Source organism: Leuresthes tenuis, unplaced genomic scaffold (genome assembly GCF_036924035.1).
Source record: "Leuresthes tenuis unplaced genomic scaffold, fLeuTen1.0.hap1 SCAF_20, whole genome shotgun sequence".
Classification (NCBI taxonomy): domain Eukaryota; kingdom Metazoa; phylum Chordata; class Actinopteri; order Atheriniformes; family Atherinopsidae; genus Leuresthes; species Leuresthes tenuis.
Window position 1 is genome coordinate 25,142,435 of NW_027325374.1, and position 23,311 is coordinate 25,165,745.

Consider the following 23,311-nt stretch of genomic DNA (forward strand, 5'->3'; position numbering starts at 1 on the left):
ACCTACTCACAGCCGAACAACTCCGCTCCCGCATTTGATGGTGTATAGTCGGGCATTCTCACCCTTTCTCATCAGCTTTTTGCAAATTATGATCTGACATTCACACCTACTTGCAGTCGAACAGCTCTGCTCCCGCTTTTGATTATGTATGGTTGGATATTCGAACCTTTTCTTAACTGCTTTTTACAAACTTTGGTTGGACGTTCACACCTTCTTGTAGCCGAACACATGCACTCCTGCTTTTGATGATGTATGGTTGGGCATTCGCACCTTTTTTTTACCCATTTTTCAGGTATTATGGGTGGACATTCACACCTTCTTGCAGCTGAACACCTCCTCTCCCACTTATGAGCATGTGTGGTTTGATTTTCGAAAATTTTCTTTCATGTTTTCTAGCAATTATTGATGGACATTTAGACCTTCTTGCAGCTGAACACCACCTCTCCCGATTTTGATGATGTATGGACCGGCATTTTTACCTTTTCTAACACATTTTTCAGCAATTATGGTTGGAGATTCACACCTACTCACAGCCGAACAACTCCGCTACCGCATTTGATGGTGTATAGTCGGGCATTCTCACCCTTTCTCATCAGCTTTTTGCAAATTATGATCTGACATTCACACCTACTTGCAGTCGAACAGCTCTGCTCCCGCTTTTGATTATGTATGGTTGGATATTCGAACCTTTTCTTAACTGCTTTTTACAAACTTTGGTTGGACGTTCACACCTTCTTGTAGCCGAACACATGCACTCCTGCTTTTGATGATGTATGGTTGGGCATTCGCACCTTTTTTTTACCCATTTTTCAGGTATTATGGGTGGACATTCACACCTTCTTGCAGCTGAACACCTCCTCTCCCACTTATGATCATGTGTGGTTTGATTTTCGGAAGTTTTCTTTCATGTTTTCTAGCAATTATTGATGGACATTTAGACCTTCTTGCAGCTGAACACCACCTCTCCCGATTTTGATTATGTATGGACCGGCATTTTTACCTTTTCTAACACATTTTTCAGCAATTATGGTTGGAGATTCACACCTACTCACAGCCGAATAATCCCCTACCGCAATTTGATGGTGTATAGTCGGGCATTCTCACCCTTTCTCATCAGCTTTTTGCAAATTATGATCTGACATTCACACCTACTTCCAGTTGAACAGCTCTGCTCCCGCTTTTGATTATGTTTGGTTAGATATTCGAACCTTTTCTTAACTGCTTTTTACAATATTTGGTCGGACGTTCACAATATCTTGCAGCCGAACACCTCCGCTTCCGCTTTTGATGGTGTATATTCGGGCATACGAACCTTTTCTTACCCGCTTTTTACAAACCAAGGTCGGACTTTCACACCTTCTCTTAGCTGAACTACTCCGCTTCCTCTTTTGATTGTGTACAGTCGGGTAATTTAACCTTTTCTTACCCGCTTTTTACCATCTATGGTCGGACATTCACACCGTCTTACAGCGGAACACCTCCGCTCCCTCTTTTGATGATGTATGGTTAGGCATTCGCACCTTTTCTTACCCATTTTTCAGTAATTATGGGTAGACATTCACACCTTCTTGCAGCTGAACACCTCCTCTCCCGCTTATGATCATGTGCAGTTTGATATTCGAAAATTTTCTTTCATGTTTTCTAGCAATTATTGATGGACATTCAGACCGTCTTGCAGCTGAACACCTCCGCTCCCACTTTTGATGGTGTATAGTCGGGCTTTCGAGCCTTTTCTTCCCCAGTTTTTACAAATTATGGTTGGACATTCAGACCTTCTTGCAGCCGAAAACCTCCACTCCCTCTTTTGATCATACATTGTCGGGCATTCGCACCTTTTCTTACCCGCTTTTTACAAACCATGGTCGGACTTTCACACCTTTTAGTAGCCGAACAACTCCGCTCCCGCTATTGATTGTGTACAGTCGGGTATTTTAACCTTTTCTTACCCGCTTTTTACCAACTATGGTTGGACATTCACACCTTCTTACAGCAGAACACCTCCGCTCCTTCTTTTGATTATGTATGGTTTGACATTCGCACCTTCTCTCACCCGCCTTTTACTATGGTCGGCCATTCACAGCTTCCTCTCCACCATACTTGTATGGTGGGATATTCACACCCACTTGCATCCGAAGACCTCCGCCCCCACTTTTGTTGATATTTAGTCGGTCATTCGCACCTTACCCGCTTTTGGCAAACTATGGCCTTCTTGCAGCCAAACACCTCTGATCTCGCTTTTGATGATGTAAGGTTGGGCATTCAGACCTTGCTTCACCTGCTTTTCACCAAATATAGTCGGACATTCACACCTTCTTGCAGCCGAACACTTCCGCTTTTAGTGTTCTATGAGGCATTCACATATATTTTTTCACCGTATTTTATAGATTATGGTTGGAAATTCTCACCCACTCTCATCCGAAGACATCTCCTCCCGCTTTTGTTAATATATAGTCGGGCATTCTAACCTTTTCTTACCCGCTTTTTACAAATTATGGTCGAACATTCACACCTACTTGCAGCTGAATACTTCCGCTCCACCTTTTAGGTATGTATGGTTGGCATTTGCACCTCTTTTTATACTGATTGCTGAAGATTAAGTTGTTCTTTCTCAAACTACAAATTTTTTTAATTGTTGAAACTTGATTTGAAGTGGATAAATAAGGAGGACAAACAGTTTTAAGTCAGGCTGATAGAAGGAATTAATTTTATAGCAAAATCTGTATTTCGTCATATGTCGAGAGATGCTTATTGCTGAAGAAGTTCTTTCTCATTCTACAAAGTACAACGTTGTTTATCGTTGAAACTTGATTAGACATGAATAAATATGAAGGACAAAGCAGTCTTAACTTGGTTTGAGTTAAGGAATTCGTTTTATAGGAGAATCCGAATTCGTGCATAACTCATAAAATAGAGCTTATTTTCGGATTCCTGAAGAATGATTCTGGTTCTTTCTCATAATACAAAGTTTGTTGTTTATTGTTGAAACTTCATCAGAAGTGAAGAAATAAATGAATGCCTATCAACAAATGTGGGATCTAAACTCTAGTGCTTCCTCTAAAATAATTTCCTTTCTCAATTTAGAAATGTGTGTGTGTAAGTCACAACACCCGTGACACCAAAACGGCTTTCTTTTCTCTACACTCTGCACTATGAGCACACACACCAAATCAGAAAGGCTTTTTTCTCTCTTTTCTACATTATGGACTGTGGGGACACAAAACCGCTCTCTCTCTTTTTTTTTTTATCGTGTGCCAGGGCGTTGTCTCATGTATTAGATTATGCTTAAGATACGAATGGGTTTATCAGTCACATCAGAATCCATACATACTGATCCTCCCGTAATAAAATGGTCGGATCTTATCAAACACACTTTGTTTCTTGTGACAATCAAGTCAGCGAAACAGCGTATACACGTCAAGACACTGAATCAAGTTTGCCACAAGAACTCATAAGTTTGGCAGTATTGCTCTGCCATCAGCAATGATACACCCATTTTATTTTCGTGAGACATGTACAAGCACCTGTTCATCTACTGTTCTATCACTATGAATTAGTGATCTATTATCAATAAGGATACTTCTACAACTACTATCAAAGTATGTCCGGACTTCTTATGTTGTCAGTTGCTATATATGAATAAGTGGGTAGCTACTGACAAGCATTAAGCATGTCACACAGCCCAAACATATAACATTTCAGGACACACCACACAGTTAACAACCACAGTGAAGCGTGTCAAAGCCCAAACATGTAACATTCAACAGGACACTTACACAACACATTCAAATCAAACAGTCAGACAACATACAAGAACATATACCCCAGCCGGCATTGCTCCCTGTCTATTTTCGTACAGCACACTATGTGTGCGCACACCTTTATTCACAAACTCTTCAACTTATACTCTTTTACCGAAGCTGCTACAGCTCGATTGGCCGAATACCCTTAGATCCTATTTCGGTGAATTTGACATCTGCCTTACATGTAACAGATTAGCGGTTTAGCAGTTTTAATTTAGTTTGAGTGAAGGAATTAATTTTATAGCAAAATCCGAAATCGTGAAGCACTCATGAAAGTAAGCTTATTCTCGGATTCCTGAAACTTTAGATTTGCTCTTTCTTTTACTGCAAAGTACAACGTTGTTTTTTTTGTTTAAATCTTTCTAGACATGGTAAATATGAACGACAAAGCAGTTTTAACATAGTTTGAGTGAAGGAATTCATTTTATAGATAAAATCCCAAGAGTCTGCTGAGAAAAGAGAGTGAATGCGAAGTAGACTTTAACACGGCTATGGGAGCGAGCCGAGTGTCGGCTAACCGGGAGAATTGCTTGAAAGAAACGCGACACCGAATGAGCGGTCAGAACAAAGCCTCAATACGGGATTCTCGTGGTGTTTTTGTTGCTGCCTTGTTGCTGCCTTGTCTTTTGCATAGAGTAAAAGCGTCTCAACCAAGCAAAGCTCACCATGGGGAAGGTGGCTATACCAACTAGCCTGATGCCCTGCTCCCGCAGTGACGGATAATCGTACTCTGGTTTCTCTTCATAACATACAAGTCTTTCGCCTTTTACTAAAGACTTCCGTGGAGAGCAGCACTAATGAGTTGTTTCTATTATTGGCAGGCTTTACCTTTGCGGGTGAAGCCCTTTCTGTCTGTGCAAAAGAAATCTTGCTACTTTGCAGAGTGACTTCTCTGAGTAGAGTCGCCTTACAAGACAAGGCAGCCATCGAATAGATTGTTTCTACTTGGTCAGCCGAGGAGCAGGGGGGGGGGGCAAGCGTCTCAACCAAGCAAAGCTCACCAAGTAGGAACAATCGGGCCCTTTTCGATGGCTGCAACACCTGAAAGAGATATTGATGCGAGACCCGATCAAATGCTTTTTCAAAGTCTAAATTTAAGATGACAAGCCGGGTGTTTCTGTCTCTAGCGTAATCAATGATGTCTCGAATCAGTACGAGGCTGTCGGTGAGTTGTCTCCCTGAGATGGCACAAGCTTGGTCTGGGTGAATTACCTCCTCTAAAACAGAGGACATCCGTGTCGCTAAAACCTTGCTAAAAAGTTTACAGTCAAAGTTTAAAAGTGTGATGGGCCTCCAATTCTTTAGGTCAGTCTTATAATTTTTTTTATAAAGTAGAGTCACTATTCCCACTCTAAAACTGTCAGGCAGTCGGTCGAGTTTTTCAAAATCTTTAAAAACATCTAAAATGTCTGATGATAAAAGGTCCCAATAGGTCAGATAGAATTCTGCAGGAAGCCCGTCTAAACCCGGAGCTCGACTTCTCTTAAAACCTGTTAGGCATTTTTTTAACTCTAAAGCAGTAAAATTCTGTGTCAAGTGTGCATTCTCTTTTACGGTTTTGTCAACGAATTTTAAGATTTCTGCCGATGTTTCCAAGTGCACTGGTTTCTCTTTGTACATGTTACTATAAAAGGTATGTACAGTTTCAATCATCTCTTGTGTGGATTTTGTTAAAAACCCATCTTCTCTTTTTAGATTTTGAATACACTCCTTTTTATTTATAACTTTCTTTCTTTTTCACCTTCCTCAATTTCCTGCTCCCTGCTTCTTACAAAAATTCCTTTACTCTTTATTTCTGCTAAAACTGACATTTCCTTTTTGACATCTTTGATTTCTTCTTTAAAGTCTATGCCACACTGATTTAGTTTAAAGTAGCGCTGTAAGCGTTTATGTAGTCCCATCATACATCTATTCTCTTTCCTTTTTTTACGTTTACCTTGCTGTTTAAAAAAAGTCTGGGTCGTTTCCTTCACCATTTCCCACCATTGTGCATGTGTTTCGTAGAGGTCTTGAAGGGTCTGCCACTCTTTATAACATTCCCTGTACTGACTGACTATGATTTCATCCTCCAACAGGGAACAGTTGAGTTTCCACAGACCACTTCCTACCGTCACACCAGAAGGGGGTGAAAGGGTGCAGGAGAGCATAAGGTGGTCTGAAAAGAAAACAGGGGTTAATCTAACATCAGTGGGTGGGCAATCTCTAGTAAAGAAATAATCAATGCGAGAGGCTCTGGTGCCATCATGACTAAACCAGGTGAAGCCCTCCTCTCTGGGATGCATGGTTTTAAAACAGTCAGTAAGCTTAAAATCCCTGCATATGCCCTGAAGTAAAATCGAAGTCTTATCCACTTTAAAATCTACCCCTGCTCTTTTTCTATCTTTCCTGCTCAAGATACAGTTAAAATCCCCTCCTACAACTAAAGGTACTTGCCCTAGCATGTAAAGCTGTATATCTTCTAAAAGGTCATACCTTTCATTTTTTCCATTGAAACCATAAATATTTAAGAGGTTAAAGTCTTGCCCCATAAAATTCAAGTGTGCTAAAAGTGCCCGTCCGTCTCTCACCACTGTGCTACCTTTCACCAGAACATGCGGATTTTTAATTAGAATGGCCACACCATCATTTTTATTTTGATTTGAGCCACTCCATATCGATAAATGGGGCCACATTTCCTCCCATTGTCTATGGTTTTTTAAAAAAGGTAGTCCACATTCTTGTATTAAAAACACATCTGATTTTATGGAGTCTAAGATGGATAAAATACTCTGGGCTCTTGTCTTTGATTTCACACTTCTCACATTTAGTGTTGAGAAGGTGAGAACCATTAAAAGCATAAAGGAAAGTAGGTATGTCATTTTCGTTTTTCTAAGTTATCAAAACAAATTACACACAGGTTATTTCTTGGGAAACTAGCTCTTCCTTCATTTCTTTAGGTGAAAAGTGAGTAGGTTGATCTATATTTCCTTTTCGGACTCTCGGTGTTGGCCTCTGACGCAATGTTGCATTTAACTTTGAGTCCCTGGGGGTCGAGTGCAGAGCTGAAGTTAAAAAGGAGACCTCATTTGGTGAGTCGGAGGGGAAGACTCTAGGTTCTTCCACTGAAGAACTGTCTGAAAGGGACCTAACCCTTCCCCTCTTCTCTGATACCACTGGGGAATCAGAGGCTCAGATGCCGTCCTCTTCGGCTGTTGACCTTCGGGGAGGTGAGTATCTTCACTAGACTCACCTGTCTGCTCTTCCTCCTCATTTAGCGTAGCTCCACCCTCTGCCTGTGAATTCTCACAGACTTCAACACTGAGTGGTGAGGCCTCTACAGGCCCCTCCCCTTTTTGCTCCTCACTTCCAATCCAAGCTTTTGGCGGGAAGTTTGAATTTATTGGGTCAACCTCTTCACTTTGTTCACCAACTGCCACCTTTGGTCCTTCTCTTTGTTGGCTTGACTGTGGCTTTACCGTCTTTAATTTGTTGGCAAAAGATTTAGGGCAATCTCTGAAGAGGTGATTTAATTCTCCACAGAGATTACATTTCCTGCCATTTGGACACTCTCCAAAAGTTTGCCCAATTTCTCTGCTCTTCCCACATAACACCTTGGTACAAGCCTCAACCAGGTGCCCATGCTCACCACACTTGCGGCAGAACTTGGGCTGCCCCTGGTAGTGGATGTAATCTCGGTTTTCAAGGTGGCCAGAGTGTCGCCCACCCGCTGCACTGAGCACTCTTCAGCCCTTTTAAATGGTATAACTTTGCACTCCCGCACGCTCCAGCAAGCACCATTCAAGCAACAACTTTGCACTCCAGCTTCGAACATCGGCACAGTCGCAACAAGTAAGGCGACTCTACTCAGAGAAGTCACTCTGCACAGTAAGAAGATTTCTTTTGCACAGACAGAAAGGGCTTCACCCGCAAACGTAAAGCCTGCCAAAAATAGAAACAACTCATTAGTGCTGCTCAACATTGTACTTTGCAGTAAAAGAAAGAGCAAATCTAAAGATTCAGGAATCCGAGAATAAGCTTAGTTCTTCACGATTTCGGATTTTGCTATAAAATTAATTCCTTCACTCAAACTAAATTAAAACTGCTAAACCGCTAATCTGTTACATACAAGGCAGATGTCAAATTAACCGAAATAGGATCTAAGGGTATTTGGCCAATCGAGCTGTAGCAGCTTCGGTAAAAGAGTATAAGTTGAAGAGTTTGTGAATAAAGGTGTGCGCACACATAGTGTGCTGTACGAAAATAGGCAGGGAGCAATGCCGGCTGGGGTATATGTTCTTGTATGTTGTCTGACTGTTTGATTTGAATGTGTTGTGTAAGTGTCCTGTTGAATGTTACATGTTTGGGCTTTGACACGCTTCACTGTGGTTGTTAACTGTGTGGTGTGTCCTGAAATGTTATATGTTTGGGCTGTGTGACATGCTTAATGCTTGTCAGTAGCTACCCACTTATTCATATATAGCAACTGACAACATAAGAAGTCCGGACATACTTTGATAGTAGTTGTAGAAGTATCCTTATTGATAATAGATTACTAATTCATAGTGATAGAACAGTAGATGAACAGGTGCTTGCACATGTCTCACGAAAATAAAATGGGTGTATCATTGCTGATGGCAGAGCAATACTGCCAAACTTATGAGTTCTTGTGGCAAACTTGATTCAGTGTCTTGACGTGTATACGCTGTTTCGCTGACTTGATTGTCACAAGAAACAAAGTGTGTTTGATAAGATCCGACCATTTTATTACGGGAGGATCAGTATGTATGGATTCTGATGTGACTGATAAACCCATTCGTATCTTAAGCATAATCTAATACATGAGACAACGCCCTGGCACACGATAAAAAAAAAAAAGAGAGAGAGCGGTTTTGTGTCCCCACAGTCCATAATGTAGAAAAGAGAGAAAAAAGCCTTTCTGATTTGGTGTGTGTGCTCATAGTGCAGAGTGTAGAGAAAAGAAAGCCGTTTTGGTGTCACGGGTGTTGTGACTTACACACACACATTTCTAAATTGAGAAAGGAAATTATTTTAGAGGAAGCACTAGAGTTTAGATCCCACATTTGTTGATAGGCATTCATTTATTTCTTCACTTCTGATGAAGTTTCAACAATAAACAACAAACTTTGTATTATGAGAAAGAACCAGAATCATTCTTCAGGAATCCGAAAATAAGCTCTATTTTATGAGTTATGCACGAATTCGGATTCTCCTATAAAACGAATTCCTTAACTCAAACCAAGTTAAGACTGCTTTGTCCTTCATATTTATTCATGTCTAATCAAGTTTCAACGATAAACAACGTTGTACTTTGTAGAATGAGAAAGAACTTCTTCAGCAATAAGCATCTCTCGACATATGACGAAGTACAGATTTTGCTATAAAATTAATTCCTTCTATCAGCCTGACTTAAAACTGTTTGTCCTCCTTATTTATCCACTTCAAATCAAGTTTCAACAAATAAAAAAATGTTGTAGTTTGAGAAAGTACAACTTAATCTTCAGCAATCAGTATAAAAAGAGGTGCAAATGCCAACCATACATACCTAAAAGGTGGAGCGGAAGTATTCAGCTGCAAGTAGGTGTGAATGTTCGACTATAATTTGTAAAAAGCGGGTAAGAAAAGGTTCGAATGCCCGACTATATATTAACAAAAGCGGGAGGAGAGGTCTTCAGATGAGAGTGGGTGAGAATTTCCAACCATAATCTATAAAATACGGTGAAAAAAAATATGTGAATGCCTCATAGAACACTAAAAGCGGAAGTGTTCGGCTGCAAGAAGGTGTGAATGTCCGACTATATTTGGTGAAAAGCAGGTGAAGCAAGGTCTGAATGCCCAACCTTACATCATCAAAAGCGAGATCAGAGGTGTTTGGCTGCAAGAAGGCCATAGTTTTCCAAAAGCGGGTAAGGTGCGAATGTCCGACTAAATATCAACAAAATTTGGGGCGGAGGTCTTCGGATGCAAGTGGGTGTGAATATTCCACCATACAAGTATGGTGGAGAGGAAGCTGTGAATAGCCGACCATAGTTTGGAAAAAGCGGGTAAGAAAAGGTTTGAATGCCCGAACATACACCATCAAAAGAGGGAGCGGAGGTGTTCCGCTGTACGAAGGTGTGAATGTCCGACCATAGTTGGTAAAAAGCGGGTAAGAAAAGGTTAAAATACCCGACTGTACACAATCAATAGCGGGAGTGGATGTGTTCGGCTACAAGAAGATGTGAAAGTCCGACCATGGTTTGGTAAAAAGCGGGTAAGAAAAGGTGCGAATGTCCGACAATGTATGATCAAAAGAGAGAGCGGAGGTTTTCGGATACAAGAAGGTTTGAATGTCCCACCATAGTTTGTAAAAAGCGGGTAAGAAAAGCTTCGAATGCCCGACTATACACCATCAAAAGCGGGAGCAGAGGTGTTCCGCTGTAAGACGGTGTGAATGTCCGACCATAGTTGGTAAAAAGCGGGTAAGAAAAGGTTAAAATACCCGACTGTACACAATCAATAGCGGGAGCGGAGTTGTTCGGCTACAAGAAGGTGTGAAAGTCCGACCATGGTTTGTAAAAACCGGGAAGAAAAGGCTCGAAAGCCCGACTATACACCATCAAAAAGAAGGTTTGAATGTCCATCAATAATTGCTTTAAAACAAGAAAGTAAATTTTCGAATATCAAACCGCACATGATCATAAGCGGGAGAGAAGGTGTTCGGCTGCAAGAAGGTGTGAATGTCCACCCATAATTCATGAAAAATGGGTAAAAAAAAGGTGCGAATGCCTAACAATACATTATCAAAAGCAGGTGTGAATGTCAGATCATAATTTGTAAAAAGCTGATGAGAAAGGGTGAGAATGCCCGACTATACACCATCAAATGCGGGAGCGGAGGTGTTCGGCTCTGAGTAGGTGTGAATGTCCGACCATAATTGCTGAAGAATGTGTTAGAAAAGGTAAGAATGCTGGACCATACATCATCAAAAGCGGGAGAGGTGGTGTTCGGCTGCAAAAAGGTGTGACTGTTCGACTAAAGTTTGTAAAAAGTGGGTAAGACAAGGTGCGAATGCCTGACAATGTATGATCAAAAGCGGGAGCGGAGGTGTTCAGCTGCAAGAAGGTCTACATGTCCATCAATAATTGCTAGAAAACATGAAAGAAACTTTTCGAAAATCAAACCGCACATGATCATAAGTGGGATAGGAGGTGTTCAGCTGCAAGGTGTGAATGTCCACCCATAATTCCTGAAAAATGGGCAAAAAAAAGGTGTGAATGCCCAACCATACATCATCAAAAGCAGGAGTGGAAGTGTTCGGCTACAAGAAGGTGTGAACGTCCAACCAAAATATGTAAAAAGAAGTTAAGAAAAGGTTCGAATATCCAACCAAACATAATCAAAAGCGGGAGCAGAGCTGTTCGACTGCAAGTAGGTGTGAATGTCAGATCATAATTTGCAAAAAGCTGATGAGAAAGGGTGAGAATGCCCGACTATACACCATCAAATGTGGGAGCGGAGTTGTTCGGCTGTGAGTAGGTGTGAATCTCCCACCATAATTGCTGAAAAATGTGTTAGAAAAGGTAAGAATGCCGGTCCATATATCATCAAAAGCGAGAGAGGTTGTGTTCGGCTGCAAGTAGGTGTGAATGTCAGGCCATAATTACTCACAAACGGGTAAGAAAAGGTAGTATTGCCAGACCATATATGATCAAAACAGGGAGCGGAGGTGGTTCAGCTGCAAGAAGGTTTGAATGTCCGACTAAAGTTCAAATATATTAATAAAAGCGGGAGGAGAGGTCTTCGGATGAGAGTGGTTGAAAATTTCCGACCATAATGTATTAAATGCGGTGAAAAAAAGGTGTGATAGAACACTAAAAGGTGGAGCGGAAGTGTTCGGCTGCAAGAAGGTGTGAATGTCCGACTATATTTGGTGAAAAGCAGGTGAAGCAAGGTCTGAATGCCCAACCTTACATCATCAAAAGCGAGATCAGAGGTGTTTGGCTGCAAGAAGGCCATAGTTTGCCAAAAGCGGGTAAGGTGCGAATGTCCGACTAAATATCAACAAAATTTGGGGCGGAGGTCTTCAGATGCAAGTGGGTGTGAATATCCCACCATACAGGTATGGTGGAGAGGAAGCTGTGAATAGCCGACCATAGTTTGGAAAAAGCGGGTAAGAAAAGGTTTGAATGCCCGAACATACACCATCAAAAGAGGGAGCGGAGGTGTTCCGCTGTACGAAGGTGTGAATGTCCGACCATACTTGGTAAAAAGCGGGTAAGAAAAGGTTAAAATACCCGACTGTACACAATCAATAGCGGGAGCGGATGTGTTCGGCTACAAGAAGATGTGAAAGTCCGACCATGGTTTGTAAAAAGCGGGTAAGAAAAGGTGCGAATGTCCGACAATGTATGATCAAAAGAGAGAGCGGAGGTTTTCGGATACAAGAAGGTTTGAATGTCCCACCATAGTTTGTAAAAAGCGGGTAAGAAAAGGTTCGAATGCCCGACTATACACCATCAAAAGCGGGAGCAGAGGTGTTCCGCTGTAAGACGGTGTGAATGTCCGACCATAGTTGGTAAAAAGCGGGTAAGAAAAGGTTAAAATACCCGACTGTACACAATCAATAGCGGGAGCGGAGTTGTTCGGCTACAAGAAGGTGTGAAAGTCCGACCATGGTTTGTAAAAACCGGGAAGAAAAGGCTCGAAAGCCCGACTATACACCATCAAAAAGAAGGTTTGAATGTCCATCAATAATTGCTTTAAAACAAGAAAGTAAATTTTCGAATATCAAACCGCACATGATCATAAGCGGGAGAGGAGGTGTTCGGCTGCAGGAAGGTGTGAATGTCCACCCATAATTCATGAAAAATGGGTAAAAAAAAGGTGCGAATGCCTAACAATACATTATCAAAAGCAGGTGTGAATGTCAGATCATAATTTGTAAAAAGCTGATGAGAAAGGGTGAGAATGCCCGACTATACACCATCAAATGCGGGAGCGGAGGTGTTCGGCTCTGAGTAGGTGTGAATGTCCGACCATAATTGCTGAAGAATGTGTTAGGAGAGACCATTTGAGCAGCACAGCCATTTCGCAGCACAGGGACAGCAGTCCAAGTTACAGGATCTCCCACGTGGTATCACCTGTCACATTGTGTCAAGGCATCAAAAGAAGAAAAAATCACCAAACTCAAGGACAAAAAGACAAAGACTCCGGTGAACGAAGACAGAGGACTGACAAACCAGAAATACAAAAGGATTCTCGATATCAAGATCCAGAAGAAGAGGCTAACAATGCCACGAACACTTACGATGCTGGAAATGATGCCAGCAATGAACAGAGAAGAAGATTCAGTGTCATCAATCTGCATTACGTGCCTCTAATGAGGGGGTGAATATAGAATCCTCAATGATTACAACGTCTCTGGGAACTGTGACAACAACAAGGTTTAAACCATTTTGATATATATTGTAACCTATTGTCTAAGGAATAGTGCTGAAAATGAGGTAAATCTAATCCACCACTGTCCTTGGTCTTCTGTAGGGTTTTTAAACTAATACGTGGTGGTTTGTTTTTCCACAGAAATTTGGAGATGCATGAATCTAGTGACTTAAACCAAGTAGCAGATGGTTTTATGGGGATCATTGAGAACAAATAGTTAACTTTTGGTAGTATCATCATTTTAATGGATGTAACTCTCCCCATAAGTGATATAGGTAAGGACTTCCAACGAGAGATCGTCCTCTACTGTCTTTAATAATTGCACATAATTTAGCTTTGTTAGCTCTGAGAGCCTGGAGGAAATGTTTATGCCTAAATATCTAATATTTCCTGACTGTAAAGTGATCGCAGGTATATTATGGACCCTACAGTTAATGGGCAGAACTGTGGTCTTAGACCAGTTGATAGAGTAGTCAGAAAGTGCTGAGAATTTATTTATGAGTGTGATCGTGTGACTGAGAGACGTCTGTGAGTTCTGAAGGAAAAGTAATACATCATCAGCATAAAGACTTATTTTATGCTCAATATTTTGGGATTAATTACTCACAAACGGGTAAGAAAAGGTAGTATTGCCAGACCATATATGATCAAAACAGGGAGCGGAGGTGGTTCAGCTGCAAGAAGGTGTGAATGTCTGACTATAGTTTGTAAAAAGCGGGTAAGATAAGGTGCGAATGCCCAACAATGTATGATCAAAAGAGGGAGCGGAGGTTTTCGACTGCAAGAAGGTCTGAATGTCCACCCAAAATTCCTGAAAAATGGGTAAAAAAAAGGGTGCGAATGCCAAACCATACATCATCAAAAGCAGGAGTGGATGTGTTCGGCTACAAGAAGATTTGAATGTCCATCAATAATTGCTTTAAAACATGAAAGAAAATTTTCGAATATCAAACCGCACATGATCATAAGCGGGAGAGGAGTTGTTCAGCTGCCAGAAGGTGTGAATGTCCACCCATAATTACTGAAAAATGGGTAAGAAAAGGTGAAAATGCCAAACCATACATCATCAAAAGCAGGAGTGGATGTGTTCGGCTACAAGAAGGTTTGAATGTCCGACCATAGTTTGTAAAAAGCGGGTAAGAAATGGTTCGAATGCCCGACTTTACACAATCAATAGCGGGAGCGGAGTTGTTTGGCTACAAGAAGGTGTGAAAGTCCGACCACGGATTGTAAAAAGCGGGTAAGAAAAGGTTCGAATGCCCGAATATATACCATCAAAAGTGGAAGTGGATGTGTTCGGCTGCAAGAAGTTGTGAAAGTCCGACCAAAGTTTGTAAAAAGCAGTTAAGAAAAGGTTCGAATATCCAACCAAACATAATCAAAAGCGGGAAAAGAGCTGTTCGACTGCAAGTAGGTGTGAATGTCAGATCATAATTTGCAAAAAGCTGATGAGAAAGGGTGAGAATGCCCGGCTATACACCATCAAATGCGGGAGCGGAAGTGTTTGGCTGTGAGTAGGTGTGAATGTCCGACCATAATTGCTGAAAAATGTGTTAGAAGAGACTAGAATGCCGGACAATACATCATTAAATGCGGGAGCGGAGTTGTTCGGCTGTGAGTAGGTGTGAATCTCCGAGCATAGTTTGTAAAAAGGGGGTAAGAATAGGTTCGAATGCCCGAACATACACTATCAAAACAGGGAGCTTAGGTGGCTCAGCTGCAAGGTGTGAATGTCTGACTATAGTTTGTAAATAAGGTGCGAATGCCCAACAATGTATAATCAAAAGAGGGAGCGGAGGTTTTCGGCTACAAGAAGGTTTGAATGTCCGACCATAGTTTGTAAAAAGCGGGTAAGAAAAGGTTCAAGCGCCTGACTATACACCATCAAAAGCGGGAGCAGAGGTGTTCCGCTGTAAGACGGTGTGAATGTCCGACCATATTTGGTAAAAAGCGGGTAAGAAAAGGTTAAAATACCCGACTGTACACAATCAATAGCGGGAGAGGAGGTGTTCAGCTGCAAGAAGGTGTGAATGTCCACCCATAATTACTGAAAAATGGGTAAGAAAAGGTGCGAATGCCCAACCATACATTATCAAAAGCAGGTGTGAATGTCAGATCATAATTTGCAAAAAGCTGATGAGAAAGGGTGAGAATGCCCGACTATACACCATCAAATGCGGGAGCGGAGTTGTTCGGCTGTGAGTAAGTGTGAATCTCCCACCATAATTGCTGAAAAATGTGTTAGAAAAGGTAAGAATGCCGGTCCATACATCATCAAAAGCGGGAGAGGTGGTGTTCGGCTGCAAGTAGGTGTGAATGTCCAGCCATAATTACTAACAAACGGGTAAGAAAAGGTAGTATTGCCAGACCATACATGATCAAAACAGGGAGCGGAGGTGGTTCAGCTGCAAGAAGGTGTGAATGTCCGACTAAAGTTCAAATATATTAACAAAAGCGGGAGGAGAGGTCTTCGGATGAGAGTGGTTGAGAATTTCCAACCATAATCTATAAAATGCGGTGAAAAAAAAGGTGTGATAGAACACTAAAAGGTGGAGCGGAAGTGTTCGGCTGCAAGAAGGTGTGAATGTCCGACTATATTTGGTGAAAAGCAGGTGAAGCAAGGTCTGAATGCCCAACCTTACATCATCAAAAGCGAGATCAGAGGTGTTTGGCTGCATGAAGGCCATAGTTTGCCAAAAGCGGGTAAGCTGCGAATGACCGACTAAATATCAACAAAAGGTCTTCGGATGCAAGTGGGTGTGAATATCCCACCATACAAGTATGGTGGAGAGGAAGCTGTGAACAGCCGACCATAGTTGGCAAAAAGCGGGTGAGAAAAGGTGCTAATGTCCAACCATACATGATCAAAACAGGGAGCGGAGGTGTTTGGCTGTGACAAGGTGTGAATGTCCACCCAAAATTAATGAAAAGCGGGCAACAAGTAGCTTTGAATGCCCAACCATACATCATCAAAAGCAGGAGTGGATGTGTTCGGCTACAAGGTTTGAATGTCCGAGCATAGTTTGTAAAAAGCGGGTAAGAAAAGGTTCGAATGCCCAAACATACACCATCAAAAGAGGGAGCGGAGGTGTTCCGCTGTAAGAAGGTGTGAATGTCCGACCATAGTTGGTAAAAAACGGGTAAGAAAAGGTTAAAATACCCGACTGTACACAATCAATAGCGGGAGCGGATGTGTTTGGCTACAAGAATGTGTGACAGTCCGACCATGGTTTGTAAAAAACGGGTAAGAAAAGGTGCGAATGCCCGACAATGTATGATCAAAAGAGGGAGCGGAGGTTTTCGGCTACAAGAAGGTTTGAATGTCCGACCATAGTTTGTAAAAAGCGGGTAAGAAAATGTTCAAATGCCTGACTATACACCATCAAAAGCGGGAGCGGAGGTGTTCCGCTCTAAGACGGTGTGAATGTCCGACCATAGTTGGTAAAAAGCGGGTAAGAAAAGGTTAAAATACCTGACTGTACACAATCAATAGCGGGAGCGGAGTTGTTCGGCTACAAGAAGGTGTGAAAGTTCAACCATGGTTTGTAAAAAGCTGCTAAGAAAAGGTTCGAATGCCCGAATATATACCATCAAAAGCGGAAGCGGAGGTGTTCGGCTGCAAGAAGGTGTGAACATCCGACCAAAGTTCGCAAAAAGCAGTTAAGAAAAGGTTCGAATGCCCGAATATATACCATCAAAAGCGGGAGCAGAGCTGTTCGACTGCAAGTAGGTGTGAATGTCCAGCCATAATTACTCACAAACGGGTAAGAAAATGTAGTATTGCCAGACCATACATGATCAAAACAGGGAGCTGAGGTGGTTCAGCTGCAAGGTGTGAATGTCTGACTATAGTTTGTAAAAAGCGGGTAAGACAAGGTGCGAATGCCCGACAATGTATGATCAAAAGAGGGAGTGGAGGTCTTCGGCTGCAAGGTCTGAATGTCCAACCATAATTTCTAAAAACCGGGTAAGAAAAGGCTCGAAAGCCCGACTATACACAATCAAAAGCGGGAGCGGGAGGTTTTCAGCTGCAAATCCTTCACTCAAACCAAGTGAAAACTGCTTTGTCCTTCATATTTATCAATGTCTAGATCGACTTCAACAAAGAACAACATTGTACTTTGCAGTAAAGAAAGAGCAAATCAAAAGTTTTAGGAATCCGAGAATAAGCTTATTTTCATGAGTTCTGCACGATTATTGATTTTACTATAAATGAATGCCTTCACTCAAACTATGTTAAAACTGCTTTGTCCTTCATATTTATCAATGTCTAGATTGACTTCAACAAAGAACAACACTGGATTTTGCAGTAGAAGAAAGAGCAACACTGAAGGATCAGTAATCCGAGAATAAGCTTATTTTCATACGTTCTGCATGATTTGGGATTTTATGTATAAAATGAATTCCTTCACTCAAACCAAGTTAAAACTGCTTTGTCCTTCATATTTATCAATGTCTAGATCGACTTCAACAAAGAACAACATTGTATTTTGCAGTAGAAGAAAAAGCAACACTGAAGGATCAGGAATCCGAGAATAAGCTTCTTTTCATACGTTTTGAATGATTTGGGATTTTATGTATAAAATGAATTCCTTCACTCAAACCAAGTGAAAACTGCTTTGTCCTTCATATTTATCAATGTCTAGATTTACTTCAACAAAGAACAACATTGTATTTTGCAGTAGTAGAAAGAGCAACACTGAAGGATCAGGAATCCGAGAATAAGCTTATTTTCATACGTTCTGCATGATTTGGGATTTTATGTATAAAATGAATTCCTTTACTCAAACTATGTTAAAACTGCTTTGTCCTTCATATTTATCAATGTGTAGATTGACTTCAACAAAGAACAACATTGTATTTTGCAGTAGAAGAAATAGCAACACTGAAGGATCAGGAATCCGAAAACAAGCTTATTTTCATACGTTCTGCTTGATTTGGGATTTTGCTATAAAATTAATTCCTTCACTCAAACAAAGTGGAAACTGCTTTGTCCTTCATATTTATCAATGTCTATATAAATTTCAACAAAGAACAAGGCTGTATTTTTCATTATAGGAAAGAGCAACACTGGAGGATCAGGAATCCGAGAAAAAGCTTACTTTCATGAGTCCTGCACGATTTCGGATTTTCCTATAAAATGAATTGCTTTGCTCAAACCAAGTTAAAATTGCTTTGTCCTTCATAGTTATCCATGTCTAAAATGTATCAAGCATAAAGTTCCTCATATTACCCTGAATGAGAAAGAAGCATCTCTTTGGTTGAGCAATACGTTCCTTTTGCGGAGTTATGCATGATTTCGGATTTTGCTATAAAATTCATTCCTTCACACCTTTTTTTTTCACCACATTTTATAGATTATGGTTGGAAATTCTCAACCACTCTAATCCGAAGACCTCTCCTCCCGCTTTTGTTAATATATTTGAACTTTAGTTGGACATTCACCCCTTTTTGCAGCTAAACCACCTCCGCTCCCTGTTTTGATCATGTATGGTCAAGCAATACTACATTTTCTTACCCGTTTGTGAGTAATTATGGCTGGACATTCACACTTACTTGCAGCCGAACACCACCTCTCTCGCTTTTGATGATGTATGGACCGGCATTCTTACCTTTTCTAACACATTTTTCAGAAATTACAGTCGGAAATTCACACCTACTCACAGCCGAACAACTCCGCTCCCGCATTTGATGGTGTGCAGTCGGACATTCTCACCCTTTCTCATCAGCTTTTTGCAAATTATGATCTGACATTCACACCTACTTGCAGTCGAAAAGCTATGCTCCCGCTTTTGATTATGTTTGGTTGGATATTCAAACCTTTTCTTAACTGCTTTTTACAAACTTTGGTTGGACGTTCACACCTTCTTGTAGCCGAACACATCCACTCCTGCTTTTGATGATGTATGGTTGCGCATTCGCACCTTTTTTTTACCCATTTGTCAGGAATAATGGGTGGACATTCACACCTTCTTGCAGCTGAACACCTCCTCTCCCACTTATGATCATGTGCGGTTTGATTTTCGAAAAATTTCTTTCATGTTTTCTAGCAATTATTGATGGACATTTAGACCTTCTTGCAGCTGAACACCTCCGCTCCTGCTTTTGATCATACCTTGTCAGGCATTCGCACCATGTCTTACCCGCTTTTTACAAACTTTAGTCGAACATTTACACCTTTTTGCAGCCGAACACCACCTCTCTCGCTTTTGATGATGTATGGTCCGGCATTCTTACCTTTTCTAACACATTTTTCAGCAATTATGGTCGGACATTCACACCTACTCAGAGCCGAACACCTCCGCTCCCGCATTTGATGGTGTATAGTCGGGCATTCTCACCCTTTCTCATCAGCTTTTTGCAAATTATGATCTGACATTCACACCTGCTTTTGATAATGTATGGTTGGGCATTCGCACCTTTTTTTACCCATTTTTCAGGAATTATGGGTGGACATTCACACCTTCTTGCAGCTGAACAACTCCTCTCATTCTTATGATCATGTGCGGATGATATTCGAAAATTTTCTTTCATGTTTTAAAGCAATTACTGATGGACATTCAGACCTTCTTGCAGCTGAACCACTCTGCTCCCGCTTTTGATGGTGTATAGTCGGGCTTTCGAGCCTTTCCTTCCCGGTTTTTACAAATTATGGTTGGACATTCAGACCTTCTTGCAGCCGAACACCTCCGCTCCCTCTTTTGATCATACATTGTCTGGCATTCGAACCTTTTCTTACCAGCTTTTTACAAACCATGGTTGGACTTTCACACCTTCTTGTAGCCGAACAACTCCGCTCCCGCTATTGATTGTGTACAGTCGGGTATTTTAACCTTTTCTTACCTGCTTTTTACCAACTATGGTCGGACATTCACACCGTCTTACAGCGGAACACCTCCGCTCCGCGCTTTTGATGGTGTATAGTCAGGCATTTGAACCTTTTCTTACCCGCTTTTTACAAACTATGGTCGGACATTCAAACCTTCTTGTAGCCGAAAACCTCTGCTCTCTCTTTTGATTATACAATGTTGGGCATTCGCACCTTATCTTACCCGCTTTTTACAAACTATAGTCAGACATTCACACCTTGCAGCTGAACAACCTCAGCTCCCTGTTTTGATCATGTATGGTCTGGCAATACTACCTTTTCTTACCCGTTTGTGAGTAATTATGGCTGGACATTCACACCTACTTGCAGTCGAAAAGCTCTGCTCCCGCTTTTGATTATGTTTGGTTGGATATTCGAAACTTTTCTTAACTGCTTTTTACAAACTTTGGTCGGACGTTCACACCTTCTTGCAGCCGAACACCTCCGCTTCCGCTTTTGATGGTATATATTCGGGCATTCGAACCTTTTCTTAGCAGCTTTTTACAAACCATGGTTGAACTTTCACACCTTCTTGTAGCCAAACACTTCCGCTCCCACTATTGATTGTGTACAGTCGGGTATTTTAACCTTTTCTTACCCGTTTTTTACCAACTATGGTCGGACATTCACACTTTCTTACAGCGGAACACCTCCGCTCGCTCTTTTGATAGTGTATGTTCGGGCATTCGAATCTATTCTTACCCCCTTTTTACAAAATATGCTCGGAGATTCACACCTACTCACAGCCGAACAACTCCGCTCCCGCATTTGATGGTGTATAGTCGGGCATTCTCACCCTTTCTCATCAGCTTTTTGCAAATTATGATCTGACATTCACACCTACTTGCAGTCGAAACGCTCTGCTCCCGCTTTTGATTATGTTTGGTTGGATATTCGAAACTTTTCTTAACTGCTTTTTACAAACTTTGGTAGGACGTTCAAACTTTGAAGCAGCCGAACACCTCCGCTTCCGCTTTTGATGTTGTATATTCGGGCATACAAACCTTTTCTTACCCACTTTTTACAAACCATGGTCAGACTTTCACTCTTTGTTGCTGAACAACTCCGCTCCCTCTTTTGATTGTGTACAGTCAGGTATTTTCACCTTTTCTTACCTGCTTTTTACAAACTTTGGTCGGACATTCAAACCTTCTTGTAGCCGAACACATCCACTCCTGCTTTTGATGATGTATGGTTGGGCATTCGCACCTTTTCTTACCCATTTTTCAGTAATTATTGGTGGACATTCAGACCTTCTTGCAGCTGAACACCTCTGCTCCCTCTTTTGATCATACATTGCCGGGCATTCGCACCTTGTCTTACCCGCTTTTTACAAACTTTAGTCAGACATTCACACCTTGCAGCTGAACCACCTCCGCTCCCTGTTTTGATCATGTATGGTCTGGCAATACTACCTTTTCTTACCCATTTGTGAGTAATTATGGCTGGACATTCACACCTACTTGCAGCCGAACACCACGTCTCCCGCTTTTGATGATGTATTGTCCGGCATTCTAGTCTCTTCTAACACATTTTTCAGCAATTATGGTCGGACATTCACACCTACTCACAGCCGAACACTTCCGCTCCCGCATTTGATGGTGTATAGCCGGGCATTCTCACCCTTTCTCATCAGCTTTTTGCAAATTATGATCTGACATTCACACCTACTTGCAGTCGAACAGCTCTGCTCCCGCTTTTGATTATGTTTGGTTGGATATTCGAACCTTTTCTTAACTGCTTTTTACAAACTTTGGTCGGACGTTCACACCTTCTTGCAGCCGAACACATCCACTTCCACTTTTGATGGTATATATTCGGGCATTCGAACCTTTTCTTACCCGCTTTTTACAAACCGTGGTCGGACTTTCACACCTTCTTGTAGCCGAACAACTCCGCTCCCGCTATTGATTGTGTACAGTCGGGTATTTTAACCTTTTCTTACCCGCTTTTTACCAACTATGGTCGGACATTTACACCTTCTTACAGCGGAACACCTCCGCTCCCTCTTTTGATGGTCTATGTTTGGGCATTCGAACCTTTTCTTACCCGCTTTTTACAAACTATGGTCGGACATTCAAACCTTCTTCTAGCCGAACACATCCACTCCTGCTTTTGATGATGTATGGTTTGGCATTCGCACCCTTTTTTTACCCATGTTTCAGGAATTATGGGTGGACATTCAGACCTTCTTGCAGCTGAAAACCTCCGCTCCCTCTTTTGATCATGCATTGTCGGGCATTCGCACCTTGTCTTACCCGCTTTTTATAAACTTTAGTTGGACATTCACACCTTCTTGCAGCTGAACGACCTCCGCTCCCTGTTTTGATCATGTATGGTCTGGCAATACTACCTTTTCTTACCCGTTTGTGAGTAATTAATCCCAAAATATTGAGCATAAAATAAGTCTTTATGCTGATGATGTATTACTTTTCCTTCAGAACTCACAGACGTCTCTCACTCACACGATCACACTCATAAATAAATTCTCAACACTTTCTGACTACTCTATCAACTGGTCTAAGACCACAGTTCTGCCCATTAACTGTAGGGTCCATAATATACCTGCGATCACTTTACAGTCAGGAAATATTAGATATTTAGGCATAAACATTTCCTCCAGGCTCTCAGAGCTAACAAAGCTAAATTATGTGCAATTATTAAAGACAGTAGAGGACGATCTCTCTCGTTGGAAGTCCTTACCTATATCACTTATGGGGAGAATTACATCCATTAAAATGATGATACTACCAAAAGTTAACTATTTGTTCTCAATGATCCCCATAAAACCATCTGCTACTTGGTTTAAGTAACTAGATTCATGCATCTCCAAATTTCTGTGGAAAAACAAACCACCACGTATTAGTTTAAAAACCCTACAGAAGACCAAGGACAATGGTGGATTAGATTTACCTCATTTTCAGCACTATTCCTTAGCCAATAGGTTACAATATATATCAAAATGGTTTAAACCTTGTTTTTGTCACAGTTCCCAGAGACGTTGTAATCGTTGAGGATTCTATATTCACCCCCTCATTAGAGGCACGTGTTGCAGATTGATGACACTGAATCTTCTTCTCTGTTCATTGCTGGCATCATTCCCAGCATCGTAAGTGTTCGTGGCATTGTTAGCCTCTTCTTCTGGATCTTGATATCGAGAATCCTTTTGTATTTCTGGTTTGTCAGTGCTCTCTCTTCGTTCACCGGCGTCTTCGTCTTTTTGTCC

The 23,311-nt window shown here is 41.4% G+C and overlaps 1 non-coding gene across 1 annotated transcript; it reads left to right on the forward strand.

The window, feature by feature from the left end:
• The first annotated feature begins 4,525 nt into the window (after positions 1–4,525).
• LOC140279120 (U5 spliceosomal RNA) lies at positions 4,526–4,639 on the forward strand. Its single transcript, XR_011909315.1, has one exon. It is a non-coding gene; the product is annotated as a U5 spliceosomal RNA (small nuclear RNA).
• Positions 4,640–23,311: the final 18,672 nt, after the last annotated feature.